General features: G+C 40.8%; 1 long non-coding RNA gene across 1 annotated transcript in view; it reads left to right on the top strand.

Annotated features, from left to right (window-relative positions):
* The first annotated feature begins 4,962 nt into the window (after window positions 1-4,962).
* LOC139762882 (uncharacterized) overlaps window positions 4,963-23,329 on the top strand; it is a 67,736-nt gene continuing 49,369 nt past the window's right edge. The window contains exon 1 of the long non-coding RNA XR_011715859.1: window positions 4,963-5,083. This is a non-coding gene — a long non-coding RNA (uncharacterized lncRNA). The remainder of the gene's footprint in view (window positions 5,084-23,329) is intronic.

Below are 23,329 nucleotides of genomic sequence, written 5' to 3'. Positions count from 1 at the left end.
GTGTCAGATCAAAGGTAGATAGTGTAGTGAAGATGATGGTGTAGTGAAGATGACTTCTTGTGTTTATAAGTGTCAGATCAAACACCTGTTGGGGTAGAAAATGTAGATGAGGATGTAGGGTAGATGGCTTCCCACTTGTGTTTGTAAGCATCAGATCAAACACCAGTTGGGGTAGTGTAGTGTAGATGAGGGTGTAGAGTAGATGACTTTGGACTCCCTCAAATCGTACATGTAATCACATATCAATTTCTAAACTAGGGCCATCTTACACCTGCCCAGACCCTATCTTTGACCCCTAGGGCAATCTTTTACCTCCTCTGGATCTTATCCTAACACCACTGGGGTAATCTCATATCTTCCCTGGATCTTAACACCAGACCTTATCTTAACACCAGACCTTATCTTGACACCAGACCTTATCTTACTAGGGTCATCTTATATCTCTCCTGGACCTTCATCTTGACACCAGACCTTATCTTAACACCAGACCTTAACACCAGACCTTATCTTACACACAGGATCCATTAACTCCAGACCTTCATCTTGACACCAACCTTCCTTAACACAATTATCTTCACAGGACCTTCATCTTGACACCAGACCTTATCTTAACACCAGACCTTACCTTAACACCAGACCTTATCTTAACACCAGACCTTATCTTAACACCAGACCTTATCTTAACACCAGACCTTATCTTAACACCAGACCTTATCTTAACACCAGACCTTATCTTAACACCAGACCTTACCTTAACACCAGACCTTATCTTGACACCAAACCTTATCTTGACACCAAACCTTATCTTAACACCAGACCTTATCTTGACACCAAACCTTATCTTGACACCAGACCTTATCTTAACACCAGACCTTATCTTGACACCAAACCTTATCTTGACACCAGACCTTAACACCATTGTGAAGATAGGTGACCGGGGCGCGTGTATAGATAAGATACGATGCCCCAGTTCGTGGTGTCTTTAGGGCGTGGGGCGCCCCGCCCCGAGAGGGGGATATCCTTCCACCCCGTCAACTTCCCCATCTCGTCCCACATCTTCTTTTCACTCGTATATCTTCCCCAGCAACGCCCAAGGGCAACGCCCCCCAAAAATAGGAAATCTACAATGCGTATAATTCTTCTGTTGTGTCTGCTGTTGCTGGAAGGGCGCGACGCCCATCACCTACACCCTCAGGTGTTCGATTTGGCTCCGAAGGGAAGGGCAGAGAGCCATGTGACCGGCGGGGCCCCTAGGCGTCATCTCCTGACGAAGAGAGAGTGGTATGGACGACCCTCGGGCGCTCTGAACGTCGTAAACCAAGCGCACGTCGCCGTGGCTCTTGACGGAGGGGTAGCTCCTCCTCCTGACGGAGAGGTTGCTCCTCCTCCTGACGGAGAGGTTGCTCCTCCTCCTGACGGAGGGGTTGCTCCTCCTCCTGACGGAGGGGTTGCTCCTTCCTCCTGACGGAGGGGTTGCTCCTCTTCCTCCTGACGGAGGGGTTGCTCCTCCTCCTGACGGAGGGGTTGCTCCTCTTCCTCCTGACGGAGAGGTCACTACTCCTCCTCCTGACGGAAGGGTTGCTCCTCCTGACGGAGGGGTTGCTCCTCTTCCTCCTGACGGAGGGGTAGCTCCTGACGGAGGGGTTGCTCCTCTTCCTCCTGACGGAGAGGTTACTACTCCTCCTCCTGACGGAAGGGTTGCTCCTCCTGACGGAGGGATTGCTCCTCCTCCTGACGGAGGGGTTACTCTTCCTCCTGACGGAGGGGTTACTCTTCCTCCTGACGGAGGGGTTGCTCCTCCTCCTCCTGACGGAGGGGTTACTACTCTCCTGACGGAGGGGTTGCTCCTCCTCCTGACGGAGGGGTTACTCTTCCTCCTGACGGAGGGGTTGCTCTCCTCCTGACGGAGGGGTTACTCTCCTCCTGACGGAGGGGTTGCTCCTCCTCCTGCGGAGGGGTTACTACTCCTCCTGACGGAAGGGTTGCTCCTCCTGACGGAGGGGTTGCTCCTCCTCCTGACGGAGGGGTTGCTCCTTCCTCCTGACGGAGGGGTTCCTCTTCCTCCTGACGGAAGGGGTTACTCCTCCTGACGGAGGGGTTGCTCCTCCTCCTGACGGAGGGGTTTCTCCTCCTGACGGAGGGGTTGCTCCTCTTCCTCCTGACGGAGGGGTTACTCTTCCTCCTGACGGAGGGGTTGCTCCTCTTCCTCCTGACGGAGGGGTTACTACTCCTCCTGACGGAGGCGTTACTCTTCCTCCTGACGGAGGGGTTACTCTTCCTCCTGACGGAGGGGCAGCCCCTGCTGTTAAAACGACTGTTAGCGCACTTTCACCTACAGAAGGTGGACCCTCCGCCCCTGGTGCTCCTCCTGCCGTGGCCAACGCCACCACAGGAGTCCCAGGGGCAACTGTCGTACCCGTGTTGACCCTCGCTTACTGCCAGGGCTTCATGGTCACCCACAGCAACTACAGCGCCCTCAGCGAGCAGGAGAAGACCCAGTTCCTCCTGTGTCCCTCGCTCGTCGACCATTACCAAGAACCAGCCAAGCTACCGGTGGAGCAGGGCAACATATTCATTCGCTTCCTCCACTTCATCGCACGTCTGTTCCCCTGGTGGAGGGAGGACGACTCCAAGGGCGCCAACACCTTGCCCTCCGACGTCTATTTAATCCCAGAGGCCCCAGACACGGCCACACAGACCCCAGACACGGCCACACAGACCCCAGACACGGCCATACAGACCCCAGACACAGCCAACGCCGCCACACAGACCCCAGGCACAACCAACGCCACCGAACGTAGCAATATTCCCGTGTTGACCCTCCCTTATTGCCAGGGCTTCATGGTCACCCACAGCAACTACAGCGCCCTCAGCGAGCAGGAGAAGACCCAGTTCCTCCTGTGTCCCTCGCTGGTCGACCATTACCAAGAACCAGCCAAGCCTCCGGCGAAGAACGTCTTTGCCCGTTTCCTCGACTACATCTACCAGATCTTCGCCTCCTGGTCGGGCGGGGAAAAGTCCACTGAGTCGTCTGCCGCCCATTCAACCATAGGGACGGAAGGACAGGCACGGGACCAAACCATTCTCCAGAGATTAGTGGGGAAGATCCATAATTTCAACCTTAGTTTGGGAGGTTGATGAAGGAGTTGTGTATGGCGACATTTGGCATCCATCAAGGGATCATGTGTATAGCAACATCTGGCATTGATCAATGGGTTTTGTGTGTGTATGGCGACATTTGGCATCCATCAAGGGATCATGTGTATAGCGACATTTGGCATTGATCAATGGGAATTTGTGTGTGTGTAGCGACACTTGGCATCGATTAAGAGGTCGTGTGTGTAGTGACATTTGGCAACTTTTCTTCTTTTCCTATTCTATGTGACTCGAAACTAAACTATTTCTTTTCACTTTATTCCAAGTATATAATATATTCTACACTTATCAAGCGCGGAAACTTCCAATTATAAGAGAAATAATCCCATCTTTTCATTTATTCATGCGACGTTATACATCAGGCTTTGCCACGTCTCAAAATTGCTTCATTTCTTGCTAAAAGCATCAATCCAGTTTATATATTGTACGCCATTGCTTCGCTTATAGCAGAGATGTGTTCAAATGATCTCAGATCTATTGATGAATTATCCATTTGTGCTCAAATTATCTCAAATCTATTGGTAGATTATCCATTTGTGCTCAAATGATCTCAAATCTATTCGTAGATTATCTATTTGTGCTCAAATGATCTCAAATCTATTGGTAGATTATATATTTGTACTCAAATGATCTAGGATACATTGGTAGATTATCTATTTGTGCTCAAATGATCTCAAGTCTATTGGTAGATTATATATTTGTTCTCAAATGATCTAGGATCCATTGGTAGATTATCTATTTGTGCTCGAATGATCTCAAGTCTATTGGTAGATTATATATTTGTACTCAAATGATATCAGATCTATTGGTAGATTATCTATTTGTGCTCAAATGACCTCAGATCTATTGGTAGATTATATATTTGTACTCAAATGATCTCAGATCTATTGGTAGATTATCTATTTGTGCTAAAATGATCTCAGATCTATTGGTAGATTATCTATTAGTACTCAAATGATCTCAGATCTATTGGTAGATTATCTATTTGTGCTCAAATGATCTCAGATCTATTGGTAGATTATCTATTTGTACTCAAATGATCTCAGATCTATAGGAGTAACCCTCCCACCCCCTATCTGATTATTAAAGAAAATATTGATCAAAATATATGGATGTAAATAATCGTTTTATTAACCTCCAATCAGCTATTGTGACTTTAAATGATTACATTTAATATGATTAGTCACTAAATGTGTCATTAATTCCTTGGGAATATTAATAATTTAGTAAACAATATTAATCCTTCAAAAGTGAATGACTTTTAAGCCTTTTAATACATAGTTTCTGTTTGGATTTTGATAAAATCAAGAGAGAAAATTTTATCTGAATGGTGAATTGTTTTTCAAGAAAGTCAAGACAATTTGTCTCAATATTACATTTAGAAAATCCATCATAATTATGAGACAATTTTAAACATGGAATGTTATTGAACACACATATAAATCTTCATATTATACATATGGTGATGAACAATTTTGAAAATTCTTTTAAGAAAATATTATCAAATATCGCGTTTCGCTGTTAAAAAAAAAGGTTAGATTGATTGCGAATTCGTAGATTAAAAAGGATAAATATTACATTTCTCGAAATGTTATACTTTAAAAAAGATTATAAATACAAGAAACATTCACTAGTACCAAAAATGGTGGATAAAGTCTGCTTTCCCATTGGAAAATAAATATTTCTTATAAAAAAAGAGCTTTTAGATATCTATTCACTTTTTGCAAAGTGATTTTCGATATCAATAAAAATTGTGGAAAACTTATTTATTTTGAAAATTACGCATAAATGTGAATGCTACTGTGACTTACGTCACAATGGCGTCTAACTCCTCCATATTTAAGCAAAATGGATCACCGTGGAGCGACGCTGGGTTAGCCAAGGCACCACTGACCAGCAAGGAGAAGGCTATATCCTGGAGATCTAGGTAAGCTTAGGCTAGGCCTTTTAAAAGCTTCTTAGAAGCCATTTTCAAGCCATTGAAGGCCTTTTGTTTTTATGATCCAGCAGACAGCCTTGCAAATGGCGACCGTAAATGTGACTTTTCTCAAATAATATCAAAATTCAAATAAATATCGATGGCTAAGAGGTTAGATAAAGGTTTTGAAGGGTCCGAGATTTATTCTGAAGTGTATTTTGCCGAGTTTTATGAGAAAATAAGGCGCAAGGAGCGTAAATCCCCCATCACCGTACATGGGCTTCTATTTTCCAAGCCCAAACCTCGGGGTTCGAGCCCCTGGGGGCGGGGCGACCTCATTGAATGACCCAGTTCTATTGAGGGAAGCAATTTGCATTAATTAACGTCATTATGCGGTCATTTCAGTTGATCTGAGTAATAGATAACCATAAAATAGTAAAAGTCTCCCTTTTTGAGGCAGTGTTCTTAAGGAGACGCCATTGTGTGATCTCAACGCCATCTGTTGAGAGGGAAACTATTTAAAGAAAACGGATAGAGAATGGTTGAGGGCTAACTATACTATATACTGAGCGCCCCCACTTTGATTCATGTTGGTCATAGTTGAGGTACAATATAAAGAGATATCACATGGTCAAATGGAATTGTATTAACCATTGTTAAAGATGTTTATAATTGCTTTATGTAACTGAAATAATTAGTGAGGAAGATGGTAATTGAATGTGTCAATCCTTTCTCATTTGGCCATTTTTCCGTTGAATGTTCTTTCCATTTGTTTGCTTTATATTGAGTTTATTTTTCTTATGGATGTATAGAGACGGGAATGATAAATGGAATGAATACGCAATTGGTATTAGATTTCTTAACTCATAAAGATAACACTAGTTAGTAAGGGTAGTTCACTGACCTCCACAGATATTGAGGTCATTCCAAATATTATTAAAAAATAGTCTATATAAAACAGCAAAGAAAAGGACATAGTTTCTTATTTGAAATGACCCATGATCAAGTATATTCCTATGAGTCCAGAGGAAAATGAAACAGGATAAGTTGCCAAGTGCACTTTCGTGTCATAATCACATCAGGGGAGAGACAAGAGAGAAATATAACGTCACTTGATATACAACGAATAGACGTAGCTATTGAAATAATTGGAAAATGGATGACACTTCTGCTGTATTAGGAGTTGATTTATATTTGTCTTTGACAGACAAAATGAGGGAAAGTAAAGTGGACGACAGATGATGATGGAAAAAAAAAAACACCCTCTAGCGGCAGAGAGGACAACTAAAACAAGGGTGTGTTACTATTAACTACTGCTCGATTATATAAACAGACGACAGATAACAGTAATGCCCTCTGACGGCAGATAGGATAACTAATATGAACGAAGGTATATCTTCGATGTATATCAACTGACTTATATTTCTCTCTTGTGTCTCCCCTGATGATGTGATTATTACACGAAAGTGCACTTGGGAACTTTTCGTGTTTCATTTTCCCCCGTGGACTCATAGGAATATATATATATATATATATATATATATATATATATATATATATATATAATATATATATATATATATATCTTTCAAACTATTCGCCATTTCCCGCATTAGCGAGGTATCGTTAAGAACAGAGAACTGTGCCTTTGAGGGAATATCCTCACCTGGCCCCCTTCCCTGTTCCTTCTTTTGGAAAATTAAAAAAAAATAATGAGAGGGGAGGATTTTTTTTTGCTTTGCTAACCTATCAAACCTAGTCTAACCTAATTCTGATTTAACTAACCTGTCACACCTAGTCTAACATAATTCTAATTTAACGTATCAAACCTAGTCTAACCTAATTCTAATTTAACCTAACCTATCAAACGTACCCTAATTCTAATTTAACCTATCAAACCTAGTCTAACCTAATTTTTATTTTAACCTAACTTATCAAACATAACCTAAGTCTAATTTTACCTAACTTATCAAACATAGTATAACCTAATTCTAATTTAAATTAACATATCTAATCCAGTATAATCTAATTCTGATTTAACCTAACCTATCAAACTTAGTCTAACTTAATTCTAATTTAACCTAACCTATCAAACCTAGTTTAATATATTTCTGAGTTAACAGACTTTTAAATCTAGCCTAACCTAATTCTAATTCAACCTAGCCTATCAAACGTAATTTAAGCTAACAAACCTAATGTAAGAGACCTGGGATAGTACAAAAACCAGCTGCGGAGCCTCAATTAAATCCTTGTATTTCGTCACGTATTAATTTGTTATAATCAAATGGTGAGAAAAGATTATGTATATTAGGGAAAATGTAGGATTAATTACCATGAAAATGTACAGATACTACATCGATGCATGAATACGAATTGTTTTATTCTTGTTGAATATTGAATATTTAGGTGAATCTCAACTAGTAAGTCGTTCTTCTGTTCTCGCAATATTTTTCTGTTGAGTTTATAATTGATCTTCCCTTTTACTGTAGTGAAGTCCACAGGGTCATTGCTACAATATTGATATCTTATATCACTATTAGAGAGGAGATAGATCAATCCACGCCTACTTATTTCAAGATTATCGCGGTGCAGAGCCAAATTCTTAAAAATCATGTGATAAGTCACTGATAATCATAGCCATGAATGTGCCACACAAATGGTATCAGATGTTAACACACAGATGACACAGCTTGTGGACATGGAATCTCTGGCAGTAGACAAAATTTAGTGTTTCTTCATTTTTCTTCTTGCATCATTGCTACTTTGTGCGTTTCTTAGGGTTCTGTTGATTTTATGCAAGTGTTTGACCTGTATTATCTAACCCATATTACCTCTGATAGGTGTTTTGCCGATTTATGTATAAAGTAAATCAATATTATCCCCAGTATACAAAGCCATCACCACTGTCACCTTATCTGCCATTGTTTGAAAACTGAAACTCATACTCCAAAACTGTATTTTCTTAATATCCTTGCATTACAAAGTACAGTAAGACTCGCTCAGAAGCTAATGCTACGAACCTCAACTAAACTTTCATTAGTAGTGTGAAATAGAATTTATTCCAGTTGTAATTGATGCACAGTACATGTAACAGTAATTTACGAGTTTAGCATTACGCCGCTATTAGGCTAGAGTAGTGATGACTCCTGTTCTGCAGTACTGCTTTGTGTTTAGAGACTACAATCACAGTTGTAACATATTAACCATCTAATTTGGTTAAGGCAGTAGTCATTCAACAGGATAAATCCAGGGCTTAGGATAACAAAATTGTAGGCAATACGCTGTAAAAGATATCAACAGGACCTTTGAAAACCTCGCTAAATCTTCCTTTGGAGTCAATGTTTATCTTGATTTTAAATATTTCATTCAAAATATACCAGCCATACCCATGAGTTGGCCCCCAGATGTCTTTAAAGAAATGAGATAGTGAACAGCTTAGGAATCCCCAACATGAGATCAATTTGACATTTGTATATCTCTATATCGCTTTGGATGGCACTGCTCAAGGTAAAGTAAGGTTTTGCAGTTTTTATTAATATTTTACAAATGTATTACCTACGTTGAATTACCTATCATTTTCCCTGATTTACATAACCTAGATATCCCTGCTTGATATCAATCATTAAAATATAATTCTCCAAGTTATGCTCCATAACTTAAAATCTGTATATACTTTAAAAGCATTATACAAAAAAAAAAAATTCCCAGACTTTTACCTAATTGTGATATGGAGATCAACCGGTAATTAACTTGCCCATGTTTTTAAAGATTGAAAGGAAAAGTCCAAAGAACCCATATAAACTTAACATTGTTGATCTCTTATTAGAGTCCGAAGGATATTTTGGAATTCACCTTTCAGCCACCTCATTTATTGCTAGAGATATATTTTTGTCATTTTCTTTATGAGCATAACTCACATGTTGTATTAGTATTTTTTTATTTTCATTTCCTGGCTACCACTGCTGCTATTATGTTGAATTGAGGGTTATGTTTGTGTTTTATTATAGCCACGAGTTGTGTTAGTGATTTTTTTTATTTTCCTGCTACCACTGCTCATATATGTTTAGTTTTATGCTTGTATTTTATTATAGCCACATCTTTTATCGTAATGGATGGACCTCAAAGCACTCAGATTATTATTTTGTATATTATTCATTGCATGTTTTGTTAACTACCACTGCTTATATTTTTCTCTAGTGTCAATTCATATTCTGTATTTTTCTACGCTGCTTATGTACTATAAGAGGTAAGTGTTTTCTGTTTATATTATTCCAGCTCATTTATGTAAGTGTATGATATGAAAGAATGCCATTCAAGGAACATTACTACTGGAAAGTGTTCACCTTTCCATTTTAGGACAACTTAAGAAAAGAACGTCGGTTTATTTTAGACATTAGAGCAGTGGTGGGTATTAAACTGATGCCCGGCGCCAAGGTTTAACCATAGATAATTATTATTTCCATATTATGATTTCCTTATAAAGGATGTATCTCTCGAAAGTCTGGGTTCAGAGTTGAGGTAATGTAGTGTCAAGCGCACACTGCCAAAATCAAAATGGAAAGGTGCTTATAGAGAGTATGGTGAGGCATTCCTCATATACATTTCCACATTCTAGGTACTCTTCTCATTCATTTCCATATTCTAGGTATTCTTCTCATTCATTTCCACATTCTAGGTATTCTTCATATACATTTCCACATTCTAGGTATTCTTCATATACATTTCCACATTCTAGGTATTCTTCATATACATTTCCACATTCTAGGTATTCTTCTTATACATTTCCACATTCTAGGTATTCTTCTCATTCATTTCCACATTCTAGGTATTCTTCTCATTCATTTCCACATTCTAGGTATTCTTCATCATTTCCGCATTTGTATTTTCCACTATTCTTCTAGGAATTCTTCTAATTTTTTTTTTCCATTATTCCAGGCGCTTTCTACGTATCCTAAGGGTGATATTTCTCATTCATTTCCACATTCTAGGTATTCTTCTCATTCATTTCCACATTCTAGGTATTCTTCTCATTCATTTCCACATTCTAGGTATTCTTCTCATTCATTTCCACATTCTAGGTATTCTTCTCATTCATTCCCACATTCTAGGTGTTCTTCTCATTCATTTTCCACATTCTAGGTATTCCTCTCATTCATTTCCACATGCTTTTGGATTTTTGTAACATTCCCAGTCACCAACTGTGAATGCAAGAGCAATATAAGCGATCCATGGCTTTTGGATTTATATTCAAAATCCTCCATGGGACAAGATGATGACTTCCCTGGCTCACATTTAAATGTGCAGGGAAATTGACATCTGTGTAAATGATACCATTACTGAGTTAGGAGACTGGGGTTTTGACTTCCATGTTAAAAGATGTCATTGGCGAGTGTATTAAGTGACTGACACTAGCATATTGATGGACTTAAAAGACTTGGATTGTTTAGCAACACATACCAACTGTTTGTAGTATTTGCTTGCTCGTACAAACAGGTAATGATTCACAGCTCACTTATTGAAATACATTAAAACTTTATCTTATGGTTTATTATAGACGTTGACAGTCTTGTAACCTGATTGCGTTTCTAATTTGAATGCTCATTTTAAATGTAATAGTTTGTTGTGTGTCACATCTTGGTGAAGGTGATATGGATATATTTTGATGAAAACGATATTTTTGGTAAAAAGAAAAAATCCCAAGTCTTTTGTAATGTACAGAATCTTGATTATCACAGTACAGAGGAAAGTTATGGGTGTCAGTCTATGTAAGGATTTGTAAACTTCAGTGATTCATAGTAATTAGCTAGTACATCGAAGAAAAGGATTTGGTCTCACAATATATAATTGTTAAGTCTTGAAAAGAATTTGTCAGAATTTCTCTGAGTAGGCTAAATAGAAAATATGTCATCTATAAATTGCAGTCATATTTGATTAGGAAGAGATAGTATGGGCAGGAATGTGGTTTCAGATTATTCCACATATAGATAAGCGAGAAGTCAAAATAGCAGGCATCCCGGGACCATGTCAGAGTTTTGTCTATTATTTACCGTTTTAGCCATGAAAATGGTAAACTGTAAAAAAAGCATCCCAATCCCAAAATAATTATTGGTTGTTGCGGATAATATTGGATTTTGTTTGAAAAAGGGTTTCTTTCATTAAGTGAATGGATTCATCAACTTGGACTTTAATGAGTAAAGATTTGTCATCACAGCTGAGAAACTAATCCATAGGTATTACCAAATCACGCATCCTCTCAGAAATTCTGTCAATTTTAATTGTGCTGGTGACAAAGTGTTTAGCAAGCCATTTGGACTTTTATGAGGAACTAATCGTACCTTGGGAATAGTATCCCTGAGGGGACAACCATCTTTTTGGGTATTCGGGTAGCCATACATGTTTGTAGAGGGAGTAATGCTTTTGGAATGCCTTGTCAATTCACATTTTCCTAAATTACTCTCAAGACCATTATTGAACTACTTTATGTTATTGAAGCAATTACCTGAAAGTCTGTCATAATTATAGCTATCATTTAACCAATCGCCAAGTTTGTCTCACTGTATTTGACAATATTCAAACTTACTATCATGTTAATGTTATCTTGATGATTTCAGTATCAATTTGCTTTTCATATACCTGTTTCATTAGGGCTACAAGAATAGCATCATCACTTTCTTTTATTCTGTATCGCAAGAGTTTGCAGAAGTTACCATCATTGACTTCTGTTTCTGCTCCATCTAAGGCAATAGAGCCAGTTTGAAAATGAGGGCCATTCAGTTTTTTGCAGCCATACATTTATTCATGTCGCTCAGTCCTCTGTTCTTGACACTACCTCGTTAACAAGAGAAATGGCGAATATGTATAAAAAAAAAAACTTCCTTATAATGACAATAATTGGACTTACCTTGTGACTTCAGAAAAACTTTTTTCCTTTTCACGGAACTCTCAGGTATTTCCACTTGGGAAATGCCTGATACCCCCTTGAAAAGCCTGCTATTCCTCCATGTGTGCTGCATTCTGTGAGTACCATTGTACAGTTTGTTTATATACGAGCTCCAGGTGGCTGGCCAAACAGTGATGATGTCTCACTTTCCATGTTCAGAATACTCACTCCATATCCTTACTTCTTAACTACCTGTTATTACTTCCCCCCTTGCCCCCTTCACCAATGTTCCCATTTGTTCCCTTGTCTTATGCACATTATTCACCTTCCAAAACGATTTTTTATCCTCCATAAAATTTAATGATACTCTCTCACCCCAACTCTCATTTGCCCTCTTTTTGAACCCATGCACCTTTCTCTTGACCTCCAGTTGCTTTCTTTTATACATTAGTCCTGTGCACTCCTTTCTTGTAAGTATTGTCCAAATGCCTCTTTTCTTTTTCACTAAAAACTTTACTACTTTCCCATCCCACCACTTACTACCCTTTTTGATCTGCACTCCCCACCTTTCTCATGCCACATGCATCTTTTGCACATGCCATCACTGCTCCCCTAAATACATCCCATTCCTCACCCACTCCCCTCACGTCAATTGCTCTCACCATTTGCCATTCTACACTTAATCTCTCCTGGTATTTCCGCACACAAGTATCCTATCCAAGCTCATCTTTCTCTTCTTCCCAACATTGTCTCTTCTTGTTGAAAACATCTACAAACCTTCACTTTCACCTCCACAAGATAGTGATCAGACATCCCTCCACCTGCCCCTCTCAGCACATTAACGTAAGCCAATAATGCCCTTTGACCCTCTCTCCTACTCACATATGTATACCTATGTATTTCTCTGTTTAAACCAAGTATTCCCAATCACCAGTCTTTTTCAGCACACAAATCCACAAGCTCTTCACCATTTCCATTCACAACACTGAATACCCCATGTACAACACCAATTATACCTTCAACTGCCACATGACTCACCTTCGCATTTAAATCCCCCATCACTAGTATTCAGTCTTGTGCACCAAAGCTGCTGACACACTCACTCAGCTGCTTTCAAGACACTTGCGTCTCATGATCTTTCTTCTCATGACCAGGTGTGTAAGCACCAATAATCAGCCATCTCTCTCCCTCCACTTTCAGTATTACCGATACCAATCTAGAATTTACTTTCTTACACTCTGTTACACACTTCCACAACTCCTGCTTCAGGAGTAGTGTTACTCCTTCCTTTGCTCTTTTTCTCTCGCCAACCCCTGACTTTACTCCCAAGACTTTTCTAAAACATTCTTCCCCTTTACCCTTGAGCTTCATTTCACTCAGAGCCAAAACATCCAGGTCTCTTTTCTCAAACGTACTACCTATCTCTCCTTTCATCTCATCTTAGTGACATCCACACACATTCAGACAACACAGGCTGAGCCTTCGAGGAGGATGAGCACTCCCCGCGTGACTCCTTCATTCGTTTCCCATTTCAGAAATTGAAATACAAGGAGGGGAGGGTTTCCAGCCCCCCGATCCCACCCCCTTTAGTTGCCTTCTACAACATGTGGGAAATATGTGGGAAGTATTCTTTCTCCCCTATCCCCAAGAGAAAGTTGCAAATAAATGTGAATAAGAGCAAGGTTATTAGGTTCAGCAGGGTTGAGAGATAAGTTAGTTGGGACGTAAGTTTGAATAGAGAAAAATTGGAGGAAGTGAAGTGTTTTAGATATCTGGGAGTGGACTTGGCAGCAAATGGAACCACGGAAGCGGAAGTGAGTCGCAGGGTGGGGGCGAAGGTTCTGGGAGCGATGAAGAATGTGTGGAAAGAGAGAACATAATCTCGGCGAGCAAAAATGAGTATGTTTGAAGGAATAGTAGTTCCAACAATATTATATGGAAGAGGGTGGATGTGTTGGAAATGAAGTGTTTGAGAACAATATGTAATGTGAGATGGTTTGATTGAGAAAGGAATGAAAGGGTAAGAGAGATATGTGGGAATGAAAAGTGTTGCTGAGATAGTAGAAGAGGGTGTGTTGAAAAGGTCTGGACATATGGAACAAATGAGTGAGGAAAGGTGGAGGGGACATGAAGTGGGAGACCAAATTGGAGGTTGAAGGATGGAGTGAAAAAGATTTTGAGCAGTTGGGGCCTGAACATGCAGGAAAGTGAGAAGTGTGCAAGGAATAGAGTGAATTGGAACAGTGTGGTATACTCGGGTTGATGTGCTGTCAGTGGACTGGACTAGGGCAGGTGAAACATCTGGTGTAAACCATGGAAAGGTCTGTTGGGCTGGATGTGGACAGGGAGCTGTAGTTTTGGTGCATTACACATGACAACCTGAAACTGGGTTTGAGTGAATGTCTCCTTTTTTTTTGTCTTTTCCTGGTGCTACCTCGATGACGTAGTGGATGGCGATGCTGTTTCCTGTTGGGTGGGGTGGTCTCAGGAATGGATGAAGGCAGGCAAGTAAGAATATGTACATGTGTTTATATATATATATATATATATATATATATATATATATATATATATATATATATATATATATATAATATATATTATTATATTTATTGCCTTCCAGACTCTTGCTACTCCCTTACACCCATCCAAACAAATTACAACATGGAGATACACCTGCGATCATTCACTGAGAACAATCACTTTCTTCTTCTAGCCATGCCTCATCTCGATAAACTTCTGCTCAAACTGCTCCACACATAATCTATCCTTAGGCTCTATCAACCTATCAATGCCTTCAGATCCATATGCTACTACAATCCATTTGCTTTTTAGTATTCTCACATACTTCTCAAGCAACACTGTCCACACATCCTCTACACTTCTGAAACGCACTGCTCTTCCAATCTGAGCCTGTAAGCTTCACCTCAATCAATACCTCCCATATAATTAAGAATATCACAACTATACCTGTAATTGGCACTCACTCTATCCCCTTGCTTGTACAATGGCACTATGCCGCATTCGCAATCTGTGGATGAGAAGTTGGAAGTAGCATTGTTGTTGTGATTTATGACATGTAGGGGGGGTTGGCATTTCTTTCGTTTCTCGTACTCGCAAACGCGGAGAAGCGAAAATATAAAAAAAAAAAAAAAAAAAAATATATATATATATTTTTTATTTTTTTTTATTATACTTTGTCGCTGTCTCCCGCGTTTGCGAGGTAGCGCAAGGAAACAGACGAAAGAAATGGCCAACCCACCCCCCCATACACATGTATATACATACGTCCACACACGCAAATATACATACCTACACAGCTTTCCATGGTTTACCCCAGACGCTTCACATGCCTTGCTTCAATCCACTGACAGCACGTCAACCCCGGTATACCACATCGCTCCAATTCACTCTATTCCTTGCCCTCCTTTCACCCTCCTGCATGTTCAGGCCCCGATCACACAAAATCTTTTTCACTCCATCTTTCCACCTCCAATTTGGTCTCCCTCTTCTCCTTGTTCCCTCCACCTCCGACACATATATCCTCTTGGTCAATCTTTCCTCACTCATCCTCTCCATGTGCCCAAACCACTTCAAAACACCCTCTTCTGCTCTCTCAACCACGCTCTTTTTATTTCCACACATCTCTCTTACCCTTACGTTACTCACTCGATCAAACCACCTCACACCACACATTGTCCTCAAACATCTCATTTCCAGCACATCCATCCTCCTGCGCACAACTCTATCCATAGCCCACGCCTCGCAACCATACAACATTGTTGGAACCACTATTCCTTCAAACATACCCATTTTTGCTTTCCGAGATAATGTTCTCGACTTCCACACATTCTTCAAGGCCCCCAGGATTTTCGCCCCCTCCCCCACCCTATGATCCACTTCCGCTTCCATGGTTCCATCCGCTGCCAGATCCACTCCCAGATATCTAAAACACTTCACTTCCTCCAGTTTTTCTCCATTCAAACTCACCTCCCAATTGACTTGACCCTCAACCCTACTGTACCTAATAACCTTGCTCTTATTCAAATTTACTCTTAACTTTCTTCTTCCACACACTTTTCCAAACTCAGTCACCAGCTTCTGCAGTTTCTCACATGAATCAGCCACCAGTGCTGTATCATCAGCGAACAACAACTGACTCACTTCCCAAGCTCTCTCATCCCCAACAGACTTCATACTTGCCCCTCTTTCCAAAACTCTTGCATTTACCTCCCTAACAACCCCAACCATAAACAAATTAAACAACCATGGAGACATCACACACCCCTGCCGCAAACCTACATTCACTGAGAACCAATCACTTTCCTCTCTTCCTACACGTACACATGCCTTACATCCTCGATAAAAACTTTTCATTGCTTCTAACAACTTTCCTCCCACACCATATATTCTTAATACCTTCCACAGAGCATCTCTATCAACTCTATCATATGCCTTCTCCAGATCCATAAATGCTACATACAAATCCATTTGCTTTTCTAAGTATTTCTCACATACATTCTTCAAAGCAAACACCTGATCCACACATCCTCTACCACTTCTGAAACCACACTGCTCTTCCCCAATCTGATGCTCTGTACATGCCTTCACCCTCTCAATCAATACCCTCCCATATAATTTACTAGGAATACTCAACAAACTTATACCTCTGTAATTTGAGCACTCACTCTTATCCCCTTTGCCTTTGTACAATGGCACTATGCACGCATTCCGCCAATCCTCAGGCACCTCACCATGAGTCATACATACATTAAATAACCTTAACCAACCAGTCAACAATACAGTCACCCCCTTTTTTAATAAATTCCACTGCAATACCATCCAAACCTGCTGCCTTGCCGGCTTTCATCTTCCGCAAAGCTTTCACTACCTCTTCTCTGTTTATTGATGATAGAGTGGCAGATATAGGGTGTTTTGGTCGAGGTGGTGTGCAAAGTGAGAGGGTTAGGGAAAATGATTTGGTAAACAGAGAAGAGGTAGGAAAAGCTTTGCGGAAGATGAAAGCCGGCAAGGCAGCAGATTTGGATGGTATTGCAGTGGAATTTATTAAAAAAGGGGGTGACTGTATTATTGACTGGTTGGTAAGGTTATTTACTGTATGTATGACTCATGGTGAGGTGCCTGAGGATCGGCGGAATGCATGCATAGTGCCATTGTACAAAGGCAAAGGGGATAAGAGTGAGTGCTCAAATTACAGAGGTATAAGTTTGTTGAGTATTCCTGGTAAATTATATGGAAGGGTATTGATTGAGAGGGTGAAGGCATGTACAGAGCATCAGATTGGGGAAGAGCAGTGTGGTTTCAGAAGTGGTAGAGGATGTGTGGATCAGGTGTTTGCTTTGAAGAATGTATGTGAGAAATACTTAGAAAAGCAAATGGATTGTATGTAGCATTTATGGATCTGGAGAAGGCATATGACAGAGTTGATAGAGATGCTCTGTGGAAGGTATTAAGAATATATGGTGTGGGAGGCAAGTTGTTAGAAGCAGTGAAAAGTTTTTATCGAGGATGTAAGGCGTGTGTACGTGTAGGAAGAGAGGAAAGTGATTGGTTCTCAGTGAATGTAGGTTTGCGGCAGGGGTGTGTGATGTCTCCATGGTTGTTTAATTTGTTTATGGATGGGGTTGTTAGGGAGGTGAATGCAAGAGTTTTGGAAAGAGGGGCAAGTATGAAGTCTGTTGGGGATGAGAGAGCTTGGGAAGTGAGTCATTTGTTGTTCGCTGATGATACAGCGGTGGTGGCTGCTTCATGTGAGAAACTGCAGAAGCTGGTGACTGAGTTTGGTAAAGTGTGTGAAAGAAGAAAGTTAAGTGTAAATGTGAATAAGAGCAAGGTAATTAGGTACAGTAGGGTTGAGGGTCAAGTCAATTGGGAGGTAAGTTTGAATGGAGAAAAACTGGAGGAAGTGAAGTGTTTTAGATATCTGGGAGTGGATCTGGCAGCGGATGGAACCATGGAAGCGGAAGTGGATCATAGGGTGGGGGAGGGGGCAAAGATCCTGGGAGCCTTGAAGAATGTGTGGAAGTCGAGAACATTATCTCGGAAAGCAAAAATGGGTATGTTTGAAGGAATAGTGATTCCAACAATGTTGTATGGTTGCGAGGCATGGGCTATGGATAGAGTTGTGCGCAGGAGGATGGATGTGCTGGAAATGAGATGTTTGAGGACAATGTGTGGTGTGAAGTGGTTTGATCGAGTAAGTAACGTAAGGTTAAGAGAGATGTGTGGAAATAAAAAGAGCGTGGTTGAGAGAGCAGAAGAGGGTGTTTTGAAATGGTTTGGTCACATGGAGAGAATGAGTGAGGAAAGATTGACCAAGAGGATATATGTGTCGGAGGTGGAGGGAAGGAGGAGAAGTGGGAGACCAAATTGGAGGTGGAAAGATGGAGTGAAAAAGATTTTGTGTGATCGGGGCCTGAACATGCAGGAGGGTGAAAAGAGGGCAAGGAATAGAGTGAATTGGATCGATGTGGTATACAGGGGTTGACGTGCTGTCAGTGGATTGAATCAGGGCATGTGAAGCGTCTGGGGTAAACCATGGAAAGCTGTGTAGGTATGTATATTTGCGTGTGTGGACGTCTGTATATACATGTGTATGGGGATGGGTTGGGCCATTTCTTTCGTCTGTTTCCTTGCGCTACCTCGCAAACGCGGGAGACAGCGACAAAAAAAAATAAAAAAAAAATATATATCTGTTTCCCATTTTAGAAAGTTAAAAAGGAGTCACGCGGGGAGTGCTCATCCTCCTCGAAGGCTCAGACTAGGGTGTCTAAATGTGTATGGATGTAACCAAGATGTGAAAAAGGGAGAGATGGGTAGTATGTTTGAGGAAAGGAACCTGGATGTTTTGGCTCTGAGTGAAACGAAGCTCAAGGGTAAAGGGGAAGAGTGGTTTGGGAATGTCTTCGGAGTAAAGTCAGGGGTTAGTGAGAGGACAAGAGCAAGGGAAGGAGTAGCAGTACTCCTGAAACAGGAGTTGTGGGAGTATGTGATAGAATGTAAGAAAGTAAATTCACGATTAATATGGGTAAAACTGAAAGTTGATGGAGAGAGATGGGTGATTATTGGTGCATATGCACCTGGGCATGAGAAGAAAGATCATGAGAGGCAAGTGTTTTGGGAGCAGCTGAATGAGTGTGTTAGTGGTTTTGATGCACGAGACCGGGTTATAGTGATGGGTGATTTGAATGCAAAGGTGAGTAATGTGGCAGTTGAGGGAATAATTGGTATACATGGGGTGTTCAGTGTTGTAAATGGAATTGGTGAAGAGCTTGTAGATTTAGGTGCTGAAAAAGGACTGGTGATTGGGAATACCTGGTTTAAAAAGCGAGATATACATAAGTATACATATGTAAGTAGGAGAGATGGCCAGAGAGCGTTATTGGATTACGTGTTAATTGACAGGCGCGCGAAAGAGAGACTTTTGGATGTTAATGTGCTGAGAGGTGCAACTGGAGGGATGTCTGATCATTATCTTGTGGAGACTAAGGTGAAGATTTGTATGGGTTTTCAGAAAAGAAGGGGTGAATGTTGGGGTGAAGAGGGTGGTGAGAGTAAGTGAGCTTGGGAAGGAGACTTGTGCGAGGAAGTACCAGGAGAGACTGAGTACAGAATGGAAAAAGGTGAGAACAATGGAAGTAAGGGGAGTGGGGGAGGAATGGGATGTATTTAGGGAATCAGTGATGGATTGCGCAAAAGATGCTTGTAGCATGAGAAGAGTGGGAGGTGGGTTGATTAGAAAGGGTAGTGAGTGGTGGGATGAAGAAGTAAGATTATTAGTGAAAGAGAAGAGAGAGGCATTTGGACGATTTTTGCAGGGGAAAAAATGCAATTGAGTGGGAGATGTATTAAAGAAAGAGACAGGAGGTCAAGAGAAAGGTGCAAGAGGTGAAAAAGAGGGCAAATGAGAGTTGGGGTGAGAGAGTATCATTAAATTTTAGGGAAAATAAAAAGATGTTCTGGAAGGAGGTAAATAAAGTGCGTAAGACAATTGAGCAAATGGGAACTTCAGTGAAGGGCGCAAATGGGGAGGTGATAACAAGTAGTGGTGATGTGAGAAAGAGATGGAGTGAGTATTTTGAAGGTTTGTTGAATGTGTTTGATGATAGAGTGGCAGATATAGGGTGTTTTGGTCGAGGTGGTGTGCAAAGTGAGAGGGTTAGGGAAAATGATTTGATAAACAGAGAAGAGGTAGTAAAAGCTTTGCGGAAGATGAAAGCCGGCAAGGCAGCAGGTTTGGATGGTATTGCAGTGGAATTTATTAAAAAAGGGGGTGACTGTATTATTGACTGGTTGGTAAGGTTATTTACTGTATGTATGATTCATGGTGAGGTGCCTGAGGATTGGCGGAATGCATGCATAGTGCCATTGTACAAAGGCAAAGGGGATAAGAGTGAGTGCTTAAATTACAGAGGTGTAAGTTTGTATACCGGGGTTGACGTGCTGTCAGTGGATTGAATCAAGGCATGTGAAGCGTCTGGGGTAAACCATGGAAAGCTGTGTAGGTATGTATATTTGTGTGTGTGGACGTATGTATATACATGTGTATGGGGGGGGTTGGGCCATTTCTTTCGTCTGTTTCCTTGCGCTACCTCGCAAACGCGGGAGACAGCGACAAAGTATAATAAAAAAAAAAAATATAAGTTTGTTGAGTATTCCTGGTAAATTATATGGGAGGGTATTGATTGAGAGGGTGAAGGCATGTACAGAGCATCAGATTGGGGAAGAGCAGTGTGGTTTCAGAAGTGGTAGAGGATGTGTGGATCAGGTGTTTGCTTTGAAGAATGTATGTGAGAAATACTTAGAAAAGCAAATGGATTTGTATGTAGCATTTATGGATCTGGAGAAGGCATATGATAGAGTTGATAGAGATGCTCTGTGGAAGGTATTAAGAATATATGGTGTGGGAGGCAAGTTGTTAGAAGCAGTGAAAAGTTTTTATCGAGGATGTAAGGCATGTGTACGTGTAGGAAGAGAGGAAAGTGATTGGTTCTCAGTGAATGTAGGTTTGCGGCAGGGGTGTGTGATGTCTCCATGGTTGTTTAATTTGTTTATGGATGGGGTTGTTAGGGAGGTGAATGCAAGAGTTTTGGAAAGAGGGGCAAGTATGAAGTCTGTTGGGGATGAGAGAGCTTGGGAAGTGAGTCATTTGTTGTTCACTGATGATACAGCACTGGTGGCTGATTCATGTGAGAAACTGCAGAAGCTGGTGACTGAGTTTGGTAAAGTGTGTGGAAGAAGACAGTTAAGAGTAAATGTGAATAAGAGCAAGGTTATTAGGTACAGTAGGGTTGAGGGTCAAGTCAATTGGGAGGTAAGTTTGAATGGAGAAAAACTGGAGGAAGTAAAGTGTTTTAGATATCTGGGAGTGGATCTGACAGTGGATGGAACCATGGAAGCAGAAGTGGATCATAGGGTGGGGGAGGGGGCGAAAATCCTGGGAGCCTTGAAGAATGTGTGGAAGTTGAGAACATTATCTCGGAAAGCAAAAATGGGTATGTTTGAAGGAATAGTGGTTCCAACAATGTTGTATGGTTGCGAGGCGTGGGCTATGGATAGAGTTGTGCGCAGGAGGATGGATGTGCTGGAAATGAGATGTTTGAGGACAATGTGTGGTGTGAGGTGGTTTGATCGAGTAAGTAACGTAAGGGTAAGAGAGATGTGTGGAAATAAAAAGAGCGTGGTTGAGAGAGCAGAAGAGGGTGTTTTGAAATGGTTTGGGTACATGGAGAGAATGAGTGAGGAAAGATTGACCAAGAGGATATATGTGTTGGAGGTGGAGGGAACGAGGAGAAGTGGGAGACCAAATTGGAGGTGGAAAGATGGAGTGAAAAAGATTTTGTGTGATCGGGGCCTGAACATGCAGGAGGGTGAAAGGAGGGCAAGGAATAGAGTGAATTGGATCGATGTGGTATACAGGGGTTGACGTGCTGTCAGTGGAATGAATCAGGGCATGTGAAGCATTTGGGGTAAACCATGGAAAGTTCTGTGGGGCCTGGATGTGGAAGGGAGCTGTGGTTTCGGACATTATTGCATGACAGCTAGAGACTGAGTGTGAATGAATGGGGCCTTTGTTGTCTTTTCCTAGCGCTACCTCACACACATGAGGGGGGAGGGGAATCTTATTCCATGTGTGGCGAGGTGGCGATGGGAATGAATAAAGGCAGTGTGAATTGTGTGTATATATATGTATATATATGTATACATTGAGATGTATGGGTATGTATATTTGCGTGTGTGGACGTGTATGTATATACGTGTGTATGGGGTGGGTTGGGCCATTTCTTTCGTCTGTTTCCTTGCGCTACCTTGCAAACGCGGGAGACAGCGACAAAGCAAAATAATGATAATAATAATGTCCTTGTATGTATATGTTGATATGTATATGTTTGTATATTTATGTACTTGTATGTATGTGTATGTATATATGTGTGTATATGAGTGGATGGATCATTTCTCATCTGTTTCCTGGTGCTCCCTCGCTGATATGAGGAACCAATCATGTAAAATGATAAATGAATGTATCATTTTAGCATTTATTTTGTAATTGAATGAATTTATGTACCATTTATGGGAGAAAGTTTTTGCTATCTGATCCTTCATGACATAAAGATGATGATGTTGTTGTATGATGCATAATGGTATTCAGATATTTGTTTTTATACATATTTACCATTTCCCTAATCAGTGAGGTAGTGTCAAGAACAGAGGACTGAGTTTCAAAGGGAAAATCCATTCTTGGCCCCCTTCTCTGTTCCTTCTTTTGGATTTCCTGCCCCCTGCTCCCACCCCTTTTTGTCACCTTTTGCGACAAGCTGGGAATATGTGTGAAGTATTTGTTCTCCCCTATTCCTGGGATAAGGTTGTTAATATGAAATTATTTTAGCTGTTTATTTTTGCAATTGTGTGAATTTATGTACCACATTTTTTTTTTTTTTTTTTGACATTTTTTTTTTTCCAAGGGAAAGAACAGGGAGGGGGGCCAGGTGAGGATATTTCCTCAAAGGCCCAGTCCTCTGTTCTTAACGCTACCTTGCTGTTGCGGGAAATGGCGAATAGTATGGAAAAAAAAAAATTAATTTTGTGATGTAAACTGCTTTTCCCTTCTCATTATGGATTTCAAGGAATTTTAGTATCAGATCTAGAAAGTATGTCTCCTTTTGAAGTTGAAATGAGGTACAGAGAATGTCAAATGATAAATTTTGGGGGGATTATTGACACTTTTCTGGCAATCCCCCCTGAGAACTGATTACATGACACTAGGGTTACAACGATATTTTGCCGAGTGCAAGTAAGAAGCATATCAGTTGTGGGTATTAGAATAGGTGGGTTTTATTGGGCCCCTTTCTAATGGG

This window comes from Panulirus ornatus, chromosome 45, assembly GCF_036320965.1.
Source record: "Panulirus ornatus isolate Po-2019 chromosome 45, ASM3632096v1, whole genome shotgun sequence".
Classification (NCBI taxonomy): domain Eukaryota; kingdom Metazoa; phylum Arthropoda; class Malacostraca; order Decapoda; family Palinuridae; genus Panulirus; species Panulirus ornatus.
The sequence above is the reverse complement of the archived record's forward strand: the minus strand, read 5'-3'. Positions and strand labels throughout refer to the sequence as shown.